The sequence below is a fragment of the Schistocerca gregaria genome, chromosome 10, assembly GCF_023897955.1.
Source record: "Schistocerca gregaria isolate iqSchGreg1 chromosome 10, iqSchGreg1.2, whole genome shotgun sequence".
Classification (NCBI taxonomy): Eukaryota; Metazoa; Arthropoda; class Insecta; order Orthoptera; family Acrididae; genus Schistocerca; species Schistocerca gregaria.
The window spans coordinates 17,630,804-17,651,815 of NC_064929.1; positions in this window are offsets into that span (position 1 = coordinate 17,630,804).

A 21,012-nucleotide genomic window follows, 5' to 3' on the forward strand; every position below is an offset into this window, starting at 1 on the left:
TCCACAGATTACAGAATGCCTCCAGATGTGCATCGGAAACTACTACTGGTCTTCCAGGGAACGATCAAAACGTAGACTGTTTGCGACATTACTGCCATGGAGGAAAGTGGGCATGGTGACTGTTGTATTCAATCCCGATGCAATTTCTGTGTTTCATCAACACTTTCATAGTATACAGATTACAGAATGCCTCCAGATGTGCATCGGAAACTACTACTGGTCTTCCAGGGATCGATCAAAGCGTAAACTGTTTGAGACATTACACCCATGGAGGAAATTACGCATGGTGACTGTTATATTCAATCCCGATGCAATTTCTGTGTTTCATCAAGACTCTGATAGTCCACAGATTGCAGAGTGCCTCCAGATGTGCATCGGAACTACTACTGGTCTTCCAGGGAACGATCAAAGCGTAGACTGTTTGCGACATTACTCCCATGGAGGAAAGTGGGCATGGTGACTGTTGTATTCAATCCCGATGCAATTTCTGTGTTTCATCAACACTCTGATAGTCCACAGATTACAGAATGCCTCCAGATGTGCATCGGAGACTACTACTGGTCTTCCAGGGAACGATAAAATCGTAAACTGTTTGAGACATTACACCCATGGAGGAAAGTGCGCATGGTGACTGTTGTATTCAAGCCTGATGCAATATCTGTGTTTCATCAAGACTCTGATAGTCCACAGATTACAGAATGCCTCCAGATGTGCATCGGAAACTACTACTGGTCTTCCAGGGAACGTTCAAAGCCTAGACAGTTTTAGACATTACTCCCACGTAAGAAAGTGCGCATGGTGACTGTTGTATTCCATCCCGATGCAATTTCTGTGTTTCATCAACACTTTGAAGGTCCACAGATTACAGAATGCCACCAGATGTGCATCGGAAACTACTACTGGTCTTCCTGGGAACGATCAAGGCGTAAACTGTTTGAGACATTACACCCATGGAGGAAAGTGTGCATGGTGACTGTTGTATTCAATCCCGATGCAATTTCTGTGTTTCATCAAGACTCTGATAGTCCACAGATTACAGAATGGCTCCAGATGTGCATCGGAAACTACTACTGGTCTTCCAGGGAACGATGAAATCGTAGACTGGTTGAGACATTACTCACATGGAGGAAAGTGCACATGGTGACTGTTGTATTCAATCCCGATGCAATTTCTGTGTGTCATCAACACTTTGAAGGTCCACAGATTACAGAATGGCTCCAGATGTCCATCGGAAACTACTGCTTGTGTTCCAGGGTAAGATCGAAGCGTAGACAGTTTGAGACATTACTCCCAAGGAGGAAAGTGGGCATGGTGACTGTTGTATTCAATCCCGATGCAATTTCTGTGTTTCATCAACACTCTGATAGTCCACAGATTACAGAATGCCTCCAGATGTGCATCGGAAACTACTACTGGTCTTCCAGGGTAAGAGCGAAGCGAAGACAGTTTGAGACATTACTCCCACGGAGGAAAGTGCGCATGGTGACTGTTGTATTCCATCCCGATGCAATTTCTGTGTTTCATCAACACTTTGTTGGTCCACAGATTACAGAATGCCTCCAGATGTGCATCGGAAACTACTACTGGTCTTCCAGGGAACGATCAAAGCGTAAACTGTTTGAGACATTACACCCTTGGAGGAAAGTGCGCATGATGACTGTTGTATTCAATCCCGATGCAATTCCTGTGTTTCATCAAGACTCTGATACTCCACAGATTACAGAATGCCTCCAGATGTGCATCGGAAACTACTACTGGTCTTCCAGGGAACGATGAAATCGTAGACTGGTTGAGACATTACTCACATGGAGGAAAGTGCACATGGTGACTGTTGTATTCAATCCCGATGCAATTTCTGTGTGTCATCAGCACTTTGAAGGTCCACAGATTACAGAATGCCTCCAGATGTCCATCGGAAACTACTACTGGTCTTCCAGGGTAAGATGGAAGCGTAGACAGTTTGAGACATTACTCCCATGGAGGAAAGTGGGCATGGTGACTGTTGTATTCAATCCCGATGCAATTTCTGTGTTTCATCAACACTCTGATAGTCCACAGATTACAGAATGCCTCCAGATGTCCATCAGAAACTACTACTGGTCTTCCAGGGTAAGAGCGAAGCGTAGACAGTTTGAGACATTACTCAAACGGAGGAAAGTGCGCATGGTGACTGTTGTATTCCATCCTGATGCAATTTCTGTGTTTCATCAACACTTTGATGGTCCACAGATTACAGAATGCCTCCAGATGTGCATCGGAAACTTCTACTGGTCTTCCAGGGAACGATCAAAGCGTAAACTGTTTGAGACATTACACCCATGGAGGAAAGTGCGCATGATGACTGTTGTATTCAATCCCGATGCAATTCCTGTGTTTCATCAAGACTCTGATAGTCCCCAGATTACAGAATGCCTCCAGATGTGAATCGGAAACTACTACTGGTCTTCCAGGGAACGATCAAAGCGTAGACTGTTTGAGACATTACTCCCATAGAGGAAAGTGGGCATGGTGACTGTTGTATTCAATCCCGATGCAATTTCTGTGTTTCATCAACACTCTGATAGTCCACAGATTACAGAATGCCTCCAGATGACCATCGGAAACTACTACTGGTCTTCCACGGAACGATCAAAGCGTAAACTGTTTGAGACATTACACCCATGGAGGAAATTGCGCATGGTGACTGTTATATTCAATCACGATGCAATTTCTCTGTTTCATCAACACTCTGATAGTCCACAGATTACAGAATGCCTCCAGATGTCCATCGGAAACTACTACTGGTCTTCCAGGGTAAGAGCGAAGCGTAGACAGTTTGAGACATTACTCAAACGGAGGAAAGTGCGCATGGTGACTGTTGTATTCCATCCTGATGCAATTTCTGTGTTTCATCAACACTTTGATGGTCCACAGATTACAGAATGCCTCCAGATGTGCATCGGAAACTTCTACTGGTCTTCCAGGGAACGATCAAAGGGTAAACTGTTTGAGACATTACACCCATGGAGGAAAGTGCGCATGATGACTGTTGTATTCAATCCCGATGCAATTCCTGTGTTTCATCAAGACTCTGATAGTCCACAGATTACAGAATGCCTCCAGATGTGAATCGGAAACTACTACTGGTCTTGCAGGGAACGATCAAAGCGTAGACTGTTTGAGACATTACTCCCATGGAGGAAAGTGGGCATGGTGACTGTTGTATTCAATCCCGATGCAATTTCTGTGTTTCATCAACACTCTGATAGTCCACAGATTACAGAATGCCTCCAGATGACCATCGGAAACTACTACTGGTCTTCATGGGTAAGAGCGAAGCGAAGACAGTTTGAGACATTACTCCCACGGAGGAAAGTGCGCATGGTGACTGTTGTATTCAATCACGATGCAATTTCTCTGTTTCATCAACACTCTGATAGTCCACAGATTACAGAACGCGTCCGGATGTGCATTGGGAACTACAACTGGTCTTCCAGCGAACGATCAAAGCGTAGACTGTTTGAGACAATACTCCCATGGAGGAAAGTGCGCATGGTGACTGTTGTATTCAATCCCGATGCAATTTCTGTGTTTCATCAAGACTCTGATAGTCCACAGATTACAGAATGCCTCCACATGTGCATCGGAAACTACTACTGGTCTTGCAGGGAACGATCAAGGCGTAAACTGTTTGAGACATTACACCCATGGAGGAAATTGGGCATGGTGACTGTTGTATTCCATCCCGATGCAATTTCTGTGTTTCATCAACACTTTGATGGTCCACAGATTGCAGAATGCCTCCATATGTGCATCGGAAACTACTACTGGTCTTCCAGGGAACGATCAAAGCGTAGACTGTTTGAGACATTACTCACATGGGGGAAATTGCGCATGGTGACTGTTGTATTCAATCACGATGCAATTTCTCTGTTTCATCAACACTCTGATAGTCCACAGATTACAGAACGCCTCCCGATGTGGATTGGGAACTACAACTGGTCTTCCAGCGAACGATCAAAGCGTAGACTGTTTGAGACATTACTCCCATGGAGGAAAGTGCGCATGGTGACCGTTGTATTCAATCCCGATGCAATTTCTGTGTTTCATCAACACTCTGATAGTCCGCAGATTACAGAATGAATGCAGATGTGCATCGGAAACTACTACTGGTCTTGCAGGGAACGATCAAAGCGTAGACTGTTTGAGACATTACTCACATGGAGGAAAGTGCGCATGGTAACTGTTGTATTCAATCCCGAAGCATTTTCTGTGTTTCATCAACACTTTGAAGGTCCACAGATTACAGAATGCCTCCAGATGTCCATCGGAAACTACTACTGGTCTTCCAGGGAACGATCAAGGCGTAAACTGTTTGAGACATTACACCCATGGAGGAAATTGGGCATGGTGACTGTTGTATTCAATCCCGATGCAATTTCTGTGTTTCATCAACACTCAGATAGTCCACAGATTACAGAATGCCTCCAGATGTGCATCGGAAACTACTACTGGTCTTCCAGGGAACGATCAAAACGTAGACTGTTTGCGACATTACTGCCATGGAGGAAAGTGGGCATGGTGACTGTTGTATTCAATCCCGATGCAATTTCTGTGTTTCATCAACACTTTCATAGTATACAGATTACAGAATGCCTCCAGATGTGCATCGGAAACTACTACTGGTCTTCCAGGGATCGATCAAAGCGTAAACTGTTTGAGACATTACACCCATGGAGGAAATTACGCATGGTGACTGTTATATTCAATCCCGATGCAATTTCTGTGTTTCATCAAGACTCTGATAGTCCACAGATTGCAGAGTGCCTCCAGATGTGCATCGGAACTACTACTGGTCTTCCAGGGAACGATCAAAGCGTAGACTGTTTGCGACATTACTCCCATGGAGGAAAGTGGGCATGGTGACTGTTGTATTCAATCCCGATGCAATTTCTGTGTTTCATCAACACTCTGATAGTCCACAGATTACAGAATGCCTCCAGATGTGCATCGGAGACTACTACTGGTCTTCCAGGGAACGATAAAATCGTAAACTGTTTGAGACATTACACCCATGGAGGAAAGTGCGCATGGTGACTGTTGTATTCAAGCCTGATGCAATATCTGTGTTTCATCAAGACTCTGATAGTCCACAGATTACAGAATGCCTCCAGATGTGCATCGGAAACTACTACTGGTCTTCCAGGGAACGTTCAAAGCCTAGACAGTTTTAGACATTACTCCCACGTAAGAAAGTGCGCATGGTGACTGTTGTATTCCATCCCGATGCAATTTCTGTGTTTCATCAACACTTTGAAGGTCCACAGATTACAGAATGCCACCAGATGTGCATCGGAAACTACTACTGGTCTTCCTGGGAACGATCAAGGCGTAAACTGTTTGAGACATTACACCCATGGAGGAAAGTGTGCATGGTGACTGTTGTATTCAATCCCGATGCAATTTCTGTGTTTCATCAAGACTCTGATAGTCCACAGATTACAGAATGGCTCCAGATGTGCATCGGAAACTACTACTGGTCTTCCAGGGAACGATGAAATCGTAGACTGGTTGAGACATTACTCACATGGAGGAAAGTGCACATGGTGACTGTTGTATTCAATCCCGATGCAATTTCTGTGTGTCATCAACACTTTGAAGGTCCACAGATTACAGAATGGCTCCAGATGTCCATCGGAAACTACTGCTTGTGTTCCAGGGTAAGATCGAAGCGTAGACAGTTTGAGACATTACTCCCAAGGAGGAAAGTGGGCATGGTGACTGTTGTATTCAATCCCGATGCAATTTCTGTGTTTCATCAACACTCTGATAGTCCACAGATTACAGAATGCCTCCAGATGTGCATCGGAAACTACTACTGGTCTTCCAGGGTAAGAGCGAAGCGAAGACAGTTTGAGACATTACTCCCACGGAGGAAAGTGCGCATGGTGACTGTTGTATTCCATCCCGATGCAATTTCTGTGTTTCATCAACACTTTGTTGGTCCACAGATTACAGAATGCCTCCAGATGTGCATCGGAAACTACTACTGGTCTTCCAGGGAACGATCAAAGCGTAAACTGTTTGAGACATTACACCCTTGGAGGAAAGTGCGCATGATGACTGTTGTATTCAATCCCGATGCAATTCCTGTGTTTCATCAAGACTCTGATACTCCACAGATTACAGAATGCCTCCAGATGTGCATCGGAAACTACTACTGGTCTTCCAGGGAACGATGAAATCGTAGACTGGTTGAGACATTACTCACATGGAGGAAAGTGCACATGGTGACTGTTGTATTCAATCCCGATGCAATTTCTGTGTGTCATCAGCACTTTGAAGGTCCACAGATTACAGAATGCCTCCAGATGTCCATCGGAAACTACTACTGGTCTTCCAGGGTAAGATGGAAGCGTAGACAGTTTGAGACATTACTCCCATGGAGGAAAGTGGGCATGGTGACTGTTGTATTCAATCCCGATGCAATTTCTGTGTTTCATCAACACTCTGATAGTCCACAGATTACAGAATGCCACCAGATGTCCATCGGAAACTACTACTGGTCTTCCAGGGTAAGAGCGAAGCGTAGACAGTTTGAGACATTACTCAAACGGAGGAAAGTGCGCATGGTGACTGTTGTATTCCATCCTGATGCAATTTCTGTGTTTCATCAACACTTTGATGGTCCACAGATTACAGAATGCCTCCAGATGTGCATCGGAAACTTCTACTGGTCTTCCAGGGAACGATCAAAGCGTAAACTGTTTGAGACATTACACCCATGGAGGAAAGTGCGCATGATGACTGTTGTATTCAATCCCGATGCAATTCCTGTGTTTCATCAAGACTCTGATAGTCCCCAGATTACAGAATGCCTCCAGATGTGAATCGGAAACTACTACTGGTCTTCCAGGGAACGATCAAAGCGTAGACTGTTTGAGACATTACTCCCATGGAGGAAAGTGGGCATGGTGACTGTTGTATTCAATCCCGATGCAATTTCTGTGTTTCATCAACACTCTGATAGTCCACAGATTACAGAATGCCTCCAGATGACCATCGGAAACTACTACTGGTCTTCCACGGAACGATCAAAGCGTAAACTGTTTGAGACATTACACCCATGGAGGAAATTGCGCATGGTGACTGTTATATTCAATCACGATGCAATTTCTCTGTTTCATCAACACTCTGATAGTCCACAGATTACAGAACGCCTCCGGATGTGCATTGGGAACTACAACTGGTCTTCCAGCGAACGATCAAAGCGTAGACTGTTTGAGACAATACTCCCATGGAGGAAAGTGCGCATGGTGACTGTTGTATTCAATCCCGATGCAATTTCTGTGTTTCATCAACACTCTGATAGTCCACAGATTACAGAATGAATGCAGATGTGCATCTGAAACTACTACTGGTCTTGCAGGGAACGATCAAAGCGTAGACTGTTTGAGACATTACTCACATGGAGGAAAGTGCGCATGGTGACTGTTGTATACAATCCCGATGCAATTTCTGTGTTTCATCAACACTTTGAAGGTCCACAGATTACAGAATGCCTCCAGATGTGCATCGGAAACTACTACTGGTCTTCCAGGGAACGATCAAGGCGTAAACTGTTTGAGACATTACACCCATGGAGGAAATTGGGCATGGTGACTGTTGTATTCAATCCCGATGCAATTTCTGTATTTCATCAACACTCAGATAGTCCACAGATTACAGAATGGCTCCAGATGTGCATCGGAAACTATTACTGGTCTTCCAGGGAACGATCAAAGCGTAGACTGTTTGCGACATTACTCCCATGGAGGAAAGTGGGCATGGTGACTGTTGTATTCAATCCCGATGCAATTTCTGTGTTTCATCAACACTCAGATAGTCCACAGATTACAGAATGGCTCCAGATATGCATTGGAAACTACTACTGGTCTTCCAGGGATCGATTAAAGCGTAAACTGTTTGAGACATTACACCCATGGAGGAAATTGCGCATGGTGACTGTTATATTCAATCCCGATGCAATTTCTGTGTTTCATCAAGACTCTGATAGTCCACAGATTGCAGAATGCCTCCAGATGTGCATCGTAAACTACTACCGGTCTTCCAGGGAACGATCAAAGCGTAGACTGTTTGCGACATTACTCCCATGGAGGAAAGTGGGCATGGTGACTGTTGTATTCAATCCCGATGCAATTTCTGTGTTTCATCAACACTCTGATAGTCCACAGATTACAGAATGCCTCCAGATGTGCATCGGAGACTACTACTGGTCTTCCAGGGAACGATAAAAGCGTAAACTGTTTGAGACATTACACCCATGGAGGAAAGTGCGCATGGTGACTGTTGTATTCAAGTCCGATGCAATATCTGTGTTTCATCAAGACTCTGATAGTCCACAGATTACAGAATGCCTCCAGATGTGCATCGGAAACTACTACTGGTCTTCCAGGGAACGATGAAATCGTAGACTGGTTGAGACATTCCTCACATGGAGGAAAGTGCAAATGGTGACTGTTGTATTCAATCCCGATGCAATTTCTGTGTGTCATCAGCACTTTGAAGGTCCACAGATTACAGAATGCCTCCAGATGTCCTTCGGAAACTACTACTGGTCTTCCAGGGTAAGATGGAAGCGTAGACAGTTTGAGACATTACTCCCATGGAGGAAAGTGGGCATGGTGACTGTTGCATTCAATCCCGATGCAATTTCTGTGTTTCATCAACACTCTGATAGTCCACAGATTACAGAATGCCTCCAGATGTCCATCGGAAACTACTACTGGTCTTCCAGGGTAAGAGCGAAGCGTAGACAGTTTGAGACATTACTCCCACGGAGTAAAGTGCGCATGGTGACTGTTGTATTCCATCCCGATGCAATTTCTGTGTTTCATCAACACTTTGATGGTCCACAGATTACAGAATGCCTCCAGATGTGCATCGGAAACTTCTACTGGTCTTCCAGGGAACGATCAAAGCGTAAACTGTTTGAGACATTACACCCATGGAGGAAAGTGCGCATGATGACTGTTGTATTCAATCCCGATGCAATTCCTGTGTTTCATCAAGACTCTGATAGTCCACAGATTACAGAATGCCTCCAGATGTGCATCGGAAACTACTACTGGTCTTGCAGGGAACGATCAAAGCGTAGACTGTTTGAGACATTACTCACATGGAGGAAAGTGCACATGGTGACTGTTGTATTCAATCCCGATGCAATTTCTGTGTGTCATCAACACTTTGAAGGTCCACAGATTTCAGAATGCCTCTAGATATCCATCGGAAACTACTACTGGTCTTCCAGGGAAAGATCGAAGCGTAAACTATTTGAGACATTACACCCATGGAGGAAATTGCGCATGGTGACTGTTATATTCAATCCCGATGCAATTTCTGTGTTTCATCAACACTCTGATAGTCCACAGATTACAGAATGCCTCCATATGTGCATCGGAAGCTACTACTGGTCTTCCAGGGAACGATCAAAGCGTAGACTGTTTGAGACATTACTCACATGGGGGAAAGTGCGCATGGTGACTGTTGTATTCAATCACGATGCAATTTCTCTGTTTCATCAACACTCTGATAGTCCACAGATTACAGAACGCCTCCGGATGTGCATTGGGAACTACAACTGGTCTTCCGGCGAACGATCAAAGCGTAGACTGTTTGAGACAATACTCCAATGGAGGAAAGTGCGCATGGTGACTGTTGTATTCAATCCCGATGCAATTTCTGTGTTTCACCAACACTCTGATAGTCAACAGATTACAGAATGAATGCAGATGTGCATCGGAAACTACTACTGGTCTTGCAGGGAACGATCAAAGCGTAGACTGTTTGAGACATTACTCACATGGAGGAAAGTGCGCATGGTGACTGTTGTATACAATCCCGATGCAATTTCTGTGTTTCATCAACACTTTGAAGGTCCACAGATTACAGAATGCCTCCAGATGTGCATCGGAAACTACTACTGGTCTTCCAGGGAACGATCAAGGCGTAAACTGTTTGAGACATTACACCCATGGAGGAAATTGGGCTTGGTGACTGTTGTATTTAATCCCGATGCAATTTCTGTATTTCATCAACACTCAGATAGTCCACAGATTACAGAATGCCTCCAGATGTGCATCGGAAACTACTACTGGTCTTCCAGGGAACGATCAAAGCGTAGACTGTTTGCGACATTACTCCCATGGAGGAAAGTGGGCATGGTGACTTGTATTCAATCCCGATGCAATTTCTGTGTTTCATCAACACTCTGATAGTCCACAGATTACAGAATGGCTCCAGATATGCATTGGAAACTACTACTGGTCTTCCAGGGATCGATCAAAGCGTAAACTGTTTGAGACATTACACCCATGGAGGAAATTGCGCATGGTGACTGCTATATTCAATCCCGATGCAATTTCTGTGTTTCATCAAGACTCTGATAGTCCACAGATTGCAGAATGCCTCCAGATGTGCATCGTAAACTACTACCGGTCTTCCAGGGAACGATCAAAGCGTAGACTGTTTGCGACATTACTCCCATGGAGGAAAGTGGGCATGGTGACTGTTGTATTCAATCCCGATGCAATTTCTGTGTTTCATCAACACTCTGATAGTCCACAGATTACAGAATGCCTCCAGATGTGCATCGGAGACTACTACTGGTCTTCCAGGGAACGATAAAAGCGTAAACTGTTTGAGACATTACACCCATGGAGGAAAGTGCGCATTGTGACTGTTGTATTCAAGCCCGATGCAATATCTGTGTTTCATCAAGACTCTGATAGTCCACAGATTACAGAATGCCTCCAGATGTGCATCGGAAACTACTACTGGTCTTCCAGGGAACGATCAAAGCGTAAACTGTTTGAGACATTACACCCTTGGAGGAAAGTGCGCATGATGACTGTCGTATTCAATCCCGATGCAATTCCTGTGTTTCATCAAGACTCTGATAGTCCACAGATTACAGAATGCCTCCAGATATGCATCGGAAACTACTACTGGTCTTCCAGGGAACGATGAAATCGTAGACTGGTTGAGACATTACTCACATGGAGGAAAGTGCACATGGTGACTGTTGTATTCAATCCCGATGCAATTTCTGTGTGTCATCAGCACTTTGAAGGTCCACAGATTACAGAATGCCTCCAGATGTCCATCGGAAACTACTACTGGTCATCCAGGGTAAGATGGAAGCGTAGACAGTTTGAGACATTACTCCCATGGAGGAAAGTGGGCATGGTGACTGTTGTATTCAATCCCGATGCAATTTCTGTGTTTCATCAACACTCTGATAGTCCACAGATTACAGAATGCCTCCAGATGTGCATCGGAAACTACTACTGGTCTTCCAGGTAACGATCAAGGCGTAAACTGTTTGAGACATTACACCCATGGAGGAAAGTGTGCATGGTGACTGTTGTATTCAATCCCGATGCAATTTCAGTGTTTCATCAAGAATCTGATAGTCCACAGATTACAGAATGCCTCCAGATGTGCATCGGAAACTACAACTGGTCTTCCAGGAAACGATCAAGGCGTAAACTGTTTGAGACATTACACCCATGGAGGAAAGTGTGCATGGTGACTGTTGTATTCGATCCCGATGCAATTTCTGTGTTTCATCAAGACTCTGATAGTCAACAGATTACAGAATGGCTCCAGATGTGCATCGGAAACTACTACTGGTCTTCCAGGGAACGATGAAATCGTAGACAGTTCGAGACATTACTCACATGGAGGAAAGTGCACATGGTGACTGTTGTATTCAATCCCGATGCAATTTCTGTGTGTCATCAGCACTTTGAAGGTCCACAGATTACAGAATGCCTCCAGATGTCCATCGGAAACTACTACTGGTCATCCAGGGTAAGATGGAAGCGTAGACAGTTTGAGACATTACTCCCATGGAGGAAAGTGGGCATGGTGACTGTTGTATTCAATCCCGATGCAATTTCTGTGTGTCATCAGCACTTTGAAGGTCCACAGATTACAGAATGCCTCCAGATGTCCATCGGAAACTACAACTGGTCTTCCAGGAAACGATCAAGGCGTAAACTGTTTGAGACATTACACCCATGGAGGAAAGTGGGCATGGTGACTGTTGTATTCAATCCCGATGCAATTTCTGTGTTTCATCAACACTCTGATAGTCCACAGATTACAGAATGCCTCCAGATGTGCATCGGAAACTACTACTGGTCTTCCAGGTAACGATCAAGGCGTAAACTGTTTGAGACATTACACCCATGGAGGAAAGTGTGCATGGTGACTGTTGTATTCAATCCCGATGCAATTTCTGTGTTTCATCAACACTCTGATAGTCCACAGATTACAGAATGGCTCCAGATGTGCATTGGAAACTACTACTGGTCTTCCAGGGATCGATCAAAGCGTAAACTGTTTGAGACATTACACCCATGGAGGAAATTGCGCATGGTGACTGTTATATTCAATCCCGATGCAATTTCTGTGTTTCATCAACACTCTGATAGTCCACAGATTGCAGAATGCCTCCAGATGTGCATCGGAAACTACTACTGGTCTTCCAGGGAACGATCAAAGCGTAGTCTGTTTGAGACATTACTCACATGGAGGAAAGTGCGCATGGTGACTGTTGTATTCAATCCCGATGCAATTTCTGTGTTTCATCAACACTTTGATGGTCCACAGATTACAGAATGCCTCCAGATGTGCATCGGAAACTACTACTGGTCTTCCAGGGAACGTTCAAAGCCTAGACATTTTGAGACATTACTCCCACGTAGGAAAGTGCGCATGGTGACTGTTGTATTCCATCCCGATGCAATTTCTGTGTTTCATCAACACTTTGAAGGTCCACAGATTACAGAATGCCTCCAGATGTGCATCGGAAACTACTACTGGTCTTCCTCGGAACGATCAAAGCGTAAACTGTTTGAGACATTACACCCATGGAAGAAAGAGCGCATGAAGACTGTTGTATTCAATCCCGATGCAATTCCTGTGTTTCATCAAGACTCTGATAGTCCACAGATTGCAGAATGCCTCCAGATGTGCATCGGAAACTACTACTGGTCTTCCAGGGAACGATCAAAGCGTAGACTGTTTGCGACATTACTCCCATGGAGGAAAGTGGGCATGGTGACTGTTGTATTCAATCCCGATGCAATTTCTGTGTTTCATCAACACTTTGAAGGTCCACAGATTACAGAATGCCTCCAGATGTGCATCGGAAACTACAACTGGTCTTCCAGGAAACGATCAAGGCGTAAACTGTTTGAGACATTACACCCATGGAGGAAAGTGTGCATGGTGACTGTTGTATTCGATCCCGATGCAATTTCTGTGTTTCATCAAGACTCTGATAGTCCACAGATTACAGAATGGCTCCAGATGTGCATCGGAAACTACTACTGGTCTTCCAGGGAACGATGAAATCGTAGACTGGTTGAGACATTACTCACATGGAGGAAAGTGCACATGGTGACTGTTGTATTCAATCCCTATGCAATTTCTGTGTGTCATCAGCACTTTGAAGGTCCACAGATTACAGAATGCCTCCAGATGTCCATCGGAAACTACTACTGGTCATCCAGGGTAAGATGGAAGCGTAGACAGTTTGAGACATTACTCCCATGGAGGAAAGTGGGCATGGTGACTGTTGTATTCAATCCCGATGCAATTTCTGTGTTTCATCAACACTCTGATAGTCCACAGATTACAGAATGCCTCCAGATGTGCATCGGAAACTACTACTGGTCTTCCAGGTAACGATCAAGGCGTAAACTGTTTGAGACATTACACCCATGGAGGAAAGTGTGCATGGTGACTGTTGTATTCAATCCCGATGCAATTTCTGTGTTTCATCAAGACTCTGATAGTCCACAGATTACAGAATGGCTCCAGATGTGCATCGGAAACTACTACTGGTCTTCCAGGGAACGATGAAATCGTAGACAGTTCGAGACATTACTCACATGGAGGAAAGTGCACATGGTGACTGTTGTATTCAATCCCGATGCAATTTCTGTGTGTCATCAGCACTTTGAAGGTCCACAGATTACAGAATGCCTCCAGATGTCCATCGGAAACTACTACTGGTCATCCAGGGTAAGATGGAAGCGTAGACAGTTTGAGACATTACTCCCATGGAGGAAAGTGGGCATGGTGACTGTTGTATTCAATCCCGATGCAATTTCTGTGTTTCATCAACACTCTGATAGTCCACAGATTACAGAATGCCTCCAGATGTGCATCGGAAACTACTACTGGTCTTCCAGGTAACGATCAAGGCGTAAACTGTTTGAGACATTACACCCATGGAGGAAAGTGTGCATGGTGACTGTTGTATTCAATCCCGATGCAATTTCTGTGTTTCATCAAGACTCTGATAGTCCACAGATTACAGAATGGCTCCAGATGTGCATCGGAAACTACTACTGGTCTTCCAGGGAACGATGAAATCGTAGACAGTTCGAGACATTACTCACATGGAGGAAAGTGCACATGGTGACTGTTGTATTCAATCCCGATGCAATTTCTGTGTGTCATCAACACTTTGAAGGTAAACAGATTACAGAATGCCTCCAGATGTCCATCGGAAACTACTACTGGTCTTCCAGGGTAAGATCGAAGCGTAGACAGTTTGAGACATTACTCCCATGGAGGTAAGTGCGCATGGTGACTGTTGTATTTAATCCCTATGCAAATTCTGTGTTTCATCAACACTTTGAAGGTCCACAGATTACAGATTGTCTCCAGATGTGCATGGAAACTACTACTGGTCTTCCAGGGAACGATCAAAGCGTAGACAGTTTAAGAAATTACTCCCACGGAGGAAAGTGCGCATGGTGACTGTTGTATTCAATCCCGATGCAATTTCTGTGTTTCATCAACACTCTGATAGTCCACAGATTACAGAATGGCTCCAGATGTGCATTGGAAACTACTACTGGTCTTCCAGGGATCGATCAAAGCGTAAACTGTTTGAGACATTACACCCATGGAGGAAATTGCGCATGGTGACTGTTATATTCAATCCCGATGCAATTTCTGTGTTTCATCAAGACTCTGATAGTCCACAGATTGCAGAATGCCTCCAGATGTGCATCGGAAACTACTCCTGGTCTTCCAGAGAACGATCAAAGCGTAGTCTGTTTGAGACATTACTCACATGGAGGAAAGTGCGCATGGTGACTGTTGTATTCAATCCCGATGCAATTTCTGTGTTTCATCAACACTTTGATGGTCCACAGATTACAGAATGCCTCCAGATGTGCATCGGAAACTACTACTGGTCTTCCAGGGAACGTTCAAAGCCTAGACATTTTGAGACATTACTCCCACGTAGGAAAGTGCGCATGGTGACTGTTGTATTCCATCCCGATGCAATGTCTGTGTTTCATCAACACTTTGAAGGTCCACAGTTTACAGAATGCCTCCAGATGTGTATCGGAAACTACTACTGGTCTTCCTCGGAACGATTAAAGCGTAAACAGTTTGAGACATTACACCCATGGAGGAAAGTGCGCATGATGACTGTTGTATTCAATCCCGATGCAATTCCTGTATTTCATCAAGACTCTGATAGTCCACAGATTGCAGAATGCCTCCAGATGTGCATCGGAAACTACTACTGGTCTTCCAGGGAACGATCAAAGCGTAGACTGTTTGCGACATTACTCCCATGGAGGAAAGTGGGCATGGTGACTGTTGTATTCAATCCCGATGCAATTTCTGTGTATCATCAACACTCTGATAGTCCACAGATTACAGAATGCCTCCAGATGTGCATCGGAGACTACTACTGGTCTTCCAGGGAACGATAAAAGCGTAAACTGTTTGAGACATTACACCCATGGAGGAAAGTGCGCATGGTGACTGTTGTATTCCAGCCCGATGCAATATCTGTGTTTCATCAAGACTCTGATAGTCCACAGATTACAGAATGCCTCCAGATGCGCATCGGAAACTACTACTGGTCTACCAGGGAACGATGAAATCGTAGACTGGTTGAGACATTACTCACATGGAGGAAAGTGCACATGGTGACTGTTGTATTCAATCCCGATGCAATTTCTGTGTGTCATCAACACTTTGAAGTTCCACAGATTACAGAATGCCTCCAGATGTCCATCGGAAACTACTACTGGTCTTCCAGGGTAAGATCGAAGCGTAGACAGTTTGAGACATTACTCCCATGGAGGTAAGTGCGCATGGTGACTGTTGTATTTAATCCCGATGCAAATTCTGTGTTTCATCAACACTTTGAAGGTCCACAGATTACAGATTGCCTCCAGATGTGCATCGGAAACTACTACTGGTCTTCCAGGGAACGATCAAAGCGTAGACAGTTTGAGACATTACTCCCACGGAGGAAAGTGCGCATGGTGACTGTTGTATTCCATCCCGATGCAATTTCTGTGTTTCATCAACACTTTGAAGGTCCACAGATTACAGAATGCCTCCAGATGTGCATCGGAAACTACTACTGGTCTTCCTCGGAACGATCAAAGCGTAAACTGTTTGAGACATTACACCCATGGAGGAAAGAGCGCATGATGACTGTTGTATTCAATCCCGATGCAATTCCTGTGTTTCATCAAGACTCTGATAGTCCACAGATTGCAGAATGCCTCCAGATGTGCATCGGAAACTACTACTGGTCTTCCAGGGAACGATCAAAGCGTAGACTGTTTGCGACATTACTCCCATGGAGGAAAGTGGGCATGGTGACTGTTGTATTCAATCCCGATGCAATTTCTGTGTTTCATCAACACTTTGAAGGTCCACAGATTACAGAATGCCTCCAGATGTGCATCGGAAACTACAACTGGTCTTCCAGGAAACGATCAAGGCGTAAACTGTTTGAGACATTACACCCATGGAGGAAAGTGCGCATGGTGACTGTTGTATTCAAGCCCGATGCAATATCTGTGTTTCATCAAGACTCTGATAGTCCACAGATTACAGAATGCCTCCAGATGTGCATCGGAAACTACTACTGGTCTTCCAGGGAACGATCAAAGCGTAGACTGTTTGAGACATTACTGACATGGAGGAAAGTGCGCATGGTGACTGTTGTATTCAATCGCGATGCAATTTCTGTGTTTCATCAACACTTTGATGGTCCACAGATTACAGAATGCCTCCAGATGTGCATCGGAAACTACTACTGGTCTTCCAGGGAACGATCAAAGCCTAGACACTTTGAGACATTACTCACACGTAGAAAAGTGCGCAAGGTGATAGTTGTACTCCAACCCGATGCAATTTCTGTGTTTCATCAACACTTTGAAGGTCCACAGATTACAGCATGACTCCAGATGTGCATCGGAAACTACTACTGGTCTTGCAGGGAACGATCAAATCGTAGACATTTTGCGACATTACTCCCATGGAGGAAAGTGGGCATGGTGACTGTTGTATTCAATCCCGTTGCAATTTCTGAGTTTTATCAACACTCAGATAGTCCACATATTACAGAATGCCTCCAGATGTGCATCGGAAACTACTACTGGTCTTCCAGGGAACGATCAAAGCGTAAACTGTTTGAGACATTACACCCATGGAGGAAAGTGCGCATGATGACTGTTGTATTCAATCCCGATGCAATTCCTGTGTTTCATCAAGACTCTGATAGTCCACAGATTACAGAATGCCTCCAGATGTGCATCGGAAACTACTACTGGTCTTCCATGGAACGATCATAGCGTAGACTGTTTGCGACATTACTCCCATTTAGGAAAGTGGGCATGGTGACTGTTGTATTCAACCCCGATGCAATTTCTGTGTTTCATCAACACTCTGATAGTCCACAGATTACAGAATGCCTCCAGATGTGCATCGGAAACTACTACTGGTCTTCCAAGGATCGATCAAAGCGTAAACTGTTTGAGACATTACACCCATGGAGGAAATTGCGCATGGTGACTATCATATTCAATCCCGATACAATCTCCGTGTTTCATCAAGACTCTGATAGTCCACAGATTGCAGAATGCCTCCAGATGTGCATCGGAAACTACTACTGGTCTTCCAGGGAATGATCAAAGCGTAGACTGTTTGCGACATTACTCCCATGAAAGAAAGTGGGCATGGTGACTGTTGTATTAAATCCCGATGCAATTTCTGTGTTTCATCAACACTCTGATAGTCCACAGATTACAGAATGCCTCCAGATGTGCTTTGGAGACTACTACTGGTCTTCCAGGGAACGATAAAAGCGTAAACTGTTTGAGACATTACACCCATGGAGGAAAGTGCGCATGGTGACTGTTGTGTTCACGCCCGATGCAATATCTGTGTTTCATCAAGACTCTGATAGTCCACAGATTACAGAATGCCTCCAGATGTGCATCGGAAACTACTACTGGTCTTCCAGGGAACGAACAAAGCGTAGACTGTTTGAGACATTACTCACATGGAGGAAAGTGCGCATGGTGACTGTTGTATTCAATCCCGATGCAATTTCTGTGTTTCATCAACACTTTGATGGTCCACAGATTACAGAATGCCTCCAGATGTGCATTGGAAACTACTACTGGTCTTCCAGGGAACGATCAAAACCTAGACAGTTTGAGACATTACTCCCACGTAGGAATGTGCGCATGGTGACTGTTGTATTCCATCCCGATGCAATTTCTGTGTTTCATCAACACTTTGAAGGTCCACAGATTACAGAATGCCTCCAGATGTGCATCGGACACTACTACTGGTCTTCCCGGGAACGATCAAGTCGTAAACTGTTTGAGACATTACACCCAAGGAGGGAAGTGTGCATGGTGACTGTTGTATTCAATCCCGATGCAATTTCTGTGTTTCATCAAGACTCTGATAGTCCACAGATTACAGAATGCCTCCAGATGTGCATCGGAAACTACTATTGGTCTTCCAGGGAACGATCAAAGCGTAGACTGTTTGAGACATTACTCACATGGAGGAAAATGCACATGGTGACTGAAGTATTCAATCCCGATGCAATTTCTGTGTGTCATCAACACTTTGAAGGTCCACAGATTACAGAATGCCTCCAGATGTCCATCGGAAACTACTATTGGTCTTCCAGGGAAAGATCGAAGCGGAGACAGTTTGAGACATTACACCCATAGAGGAAAGTGCCCATGGTCACTGTTGTATTCAATCCCGATGCAATTTCTGTGTTTCATCAAGACTCTGATAGTCCACAGATTACAGAATGCCTCCAGATGTGCATCGGAAACTTCTACTGGTCTTCCAGGGAACGAACAAAGCGTAGACTGTTTGAGACATTACTCACATGGAGGAAAGTGCGCATGGTGACTGTTGTATTCAATCCCGATGCTATTTCTGTGTTTCATCAACACTTTGATGGTACACAGATTACAGAATGCCTCCAGATGTGCATTGGAAACTACTACTGGTCTTCCAGGGAACGATCAAACCTAGACAGATTGAGACATTACTCCCACGTAGGAAAGTGCGCATGGTGACTGTTGTATTCCATCCCGATGCAATTTCTGTGTTTCATCAACACTTTGAAGGTCCACAGATTACAGAATGCCTCCAGATGTGCATCGGACCCTACTACTGGTCTTCCAGGGAACGATCAAGTCGTAAACTGTTTGAGACATTACACCCAAGGAGGAAAGTGCGCATGGTGACTGTTGTATTCAATCCCGATGCAATTTCTGTGTTTCATCAAGACTCGGATAGTCCACAGATTACAGAATGCCTCCAGATGTGCATCGGAAACTACTATTGGTCTTCCAGGGAACGATCAAAGCGTAGACTGTTTGAGACATTACTCACATGGAGGAAAATGCACATGGTGACTGAAGTATTCAATGCCGATGCAATTTCTGTGTGTCATCAACACTTTGAAGGTCCACAGATTACAGAATGCCTCCAGATGTCCATCGGAAACTACTATTGGTCTTCCAGGGAAAGATCGAAGCGGAGACAGTTTGAGACATTACACCCATGGAGGAAAGTGCCCATGGTGACTGTTGTATTCAATCCCGATGCAATTTCTGTGTTTCATCAACACTCTGATAGTCCACAGATTACAGAATGCCTCCAGATGTGCATCGGAAACTACTACTGGTCTTCCAGGGAACGATCAAAGCGTAGACTGTTTGAGACATTACTCACATGGAGGAAAGTGCGCATGGTGGCTGTTGTATTCAATCCCGATGCAATTTCTGTGTTTCATCAACACTCTGATAGTCTACAGATTACAGAATGCCTCCAAAACAGCATCGAAAACTATTACATTGACTTCCAGGGAGCGATCAAAGCATTGACAGTTTGAGACATTACTCCCGTGGAGGTAAGTGCGCATGGTGACTGTTGTATTCAATCCCGATGCAATTTCTGTGTTTCATCAACACTCTGATAGTCCACAGATTACAGAATGACTCCAGATGTGAATCGGAAACTACTACTGGTCTTCCAGGGAACGATCAAAGCGTAGACTGTATGAGACAATACTTCCATGGAGGTAAGTGCGCATGGTGACTGTTGTTTTCAATCCCGATGCAATTTCTGTGTTTCATCAACACTCTGATAGTCCACAGATTACAGAATGACTCCAGATGTGAATCGGAAACTACTACTGGTATACCAGGGAACGATCAAAGCGTAGACTGTTTGAGACATTACTCCCATGGAGGAAAGTGCGCTTGGTGACTGTTGTATTCAGTCCCGATGCAATTTCTGTGTTTCATCAACACTCAGATAGTCCACAGATTACAGAATGCCTCCAGATGTGCATCGGAAACTACTACTGGTCTTCCAGTGAACGATCGAAGCGTAGACTGTTTGCGACATTACTCCCATGGAGGAAAGTGCGCATGGTGACTGTTGTATTCAATCCCGATGCGATTTCTGTGTTTCATCAACACTCGGATAGTCCACAGATTACAGAATGCCTCCAGATGTGCTTCGGAGACTACTACTGGTCTTCCAGGGAACGATAAAAGCGTAAACTGTTTGAGACATTACACCCATGGCGGAAAGTGCGCATGGTGACTGTTGTATTCAAGCCCGATGCAATATCTGTGTTTC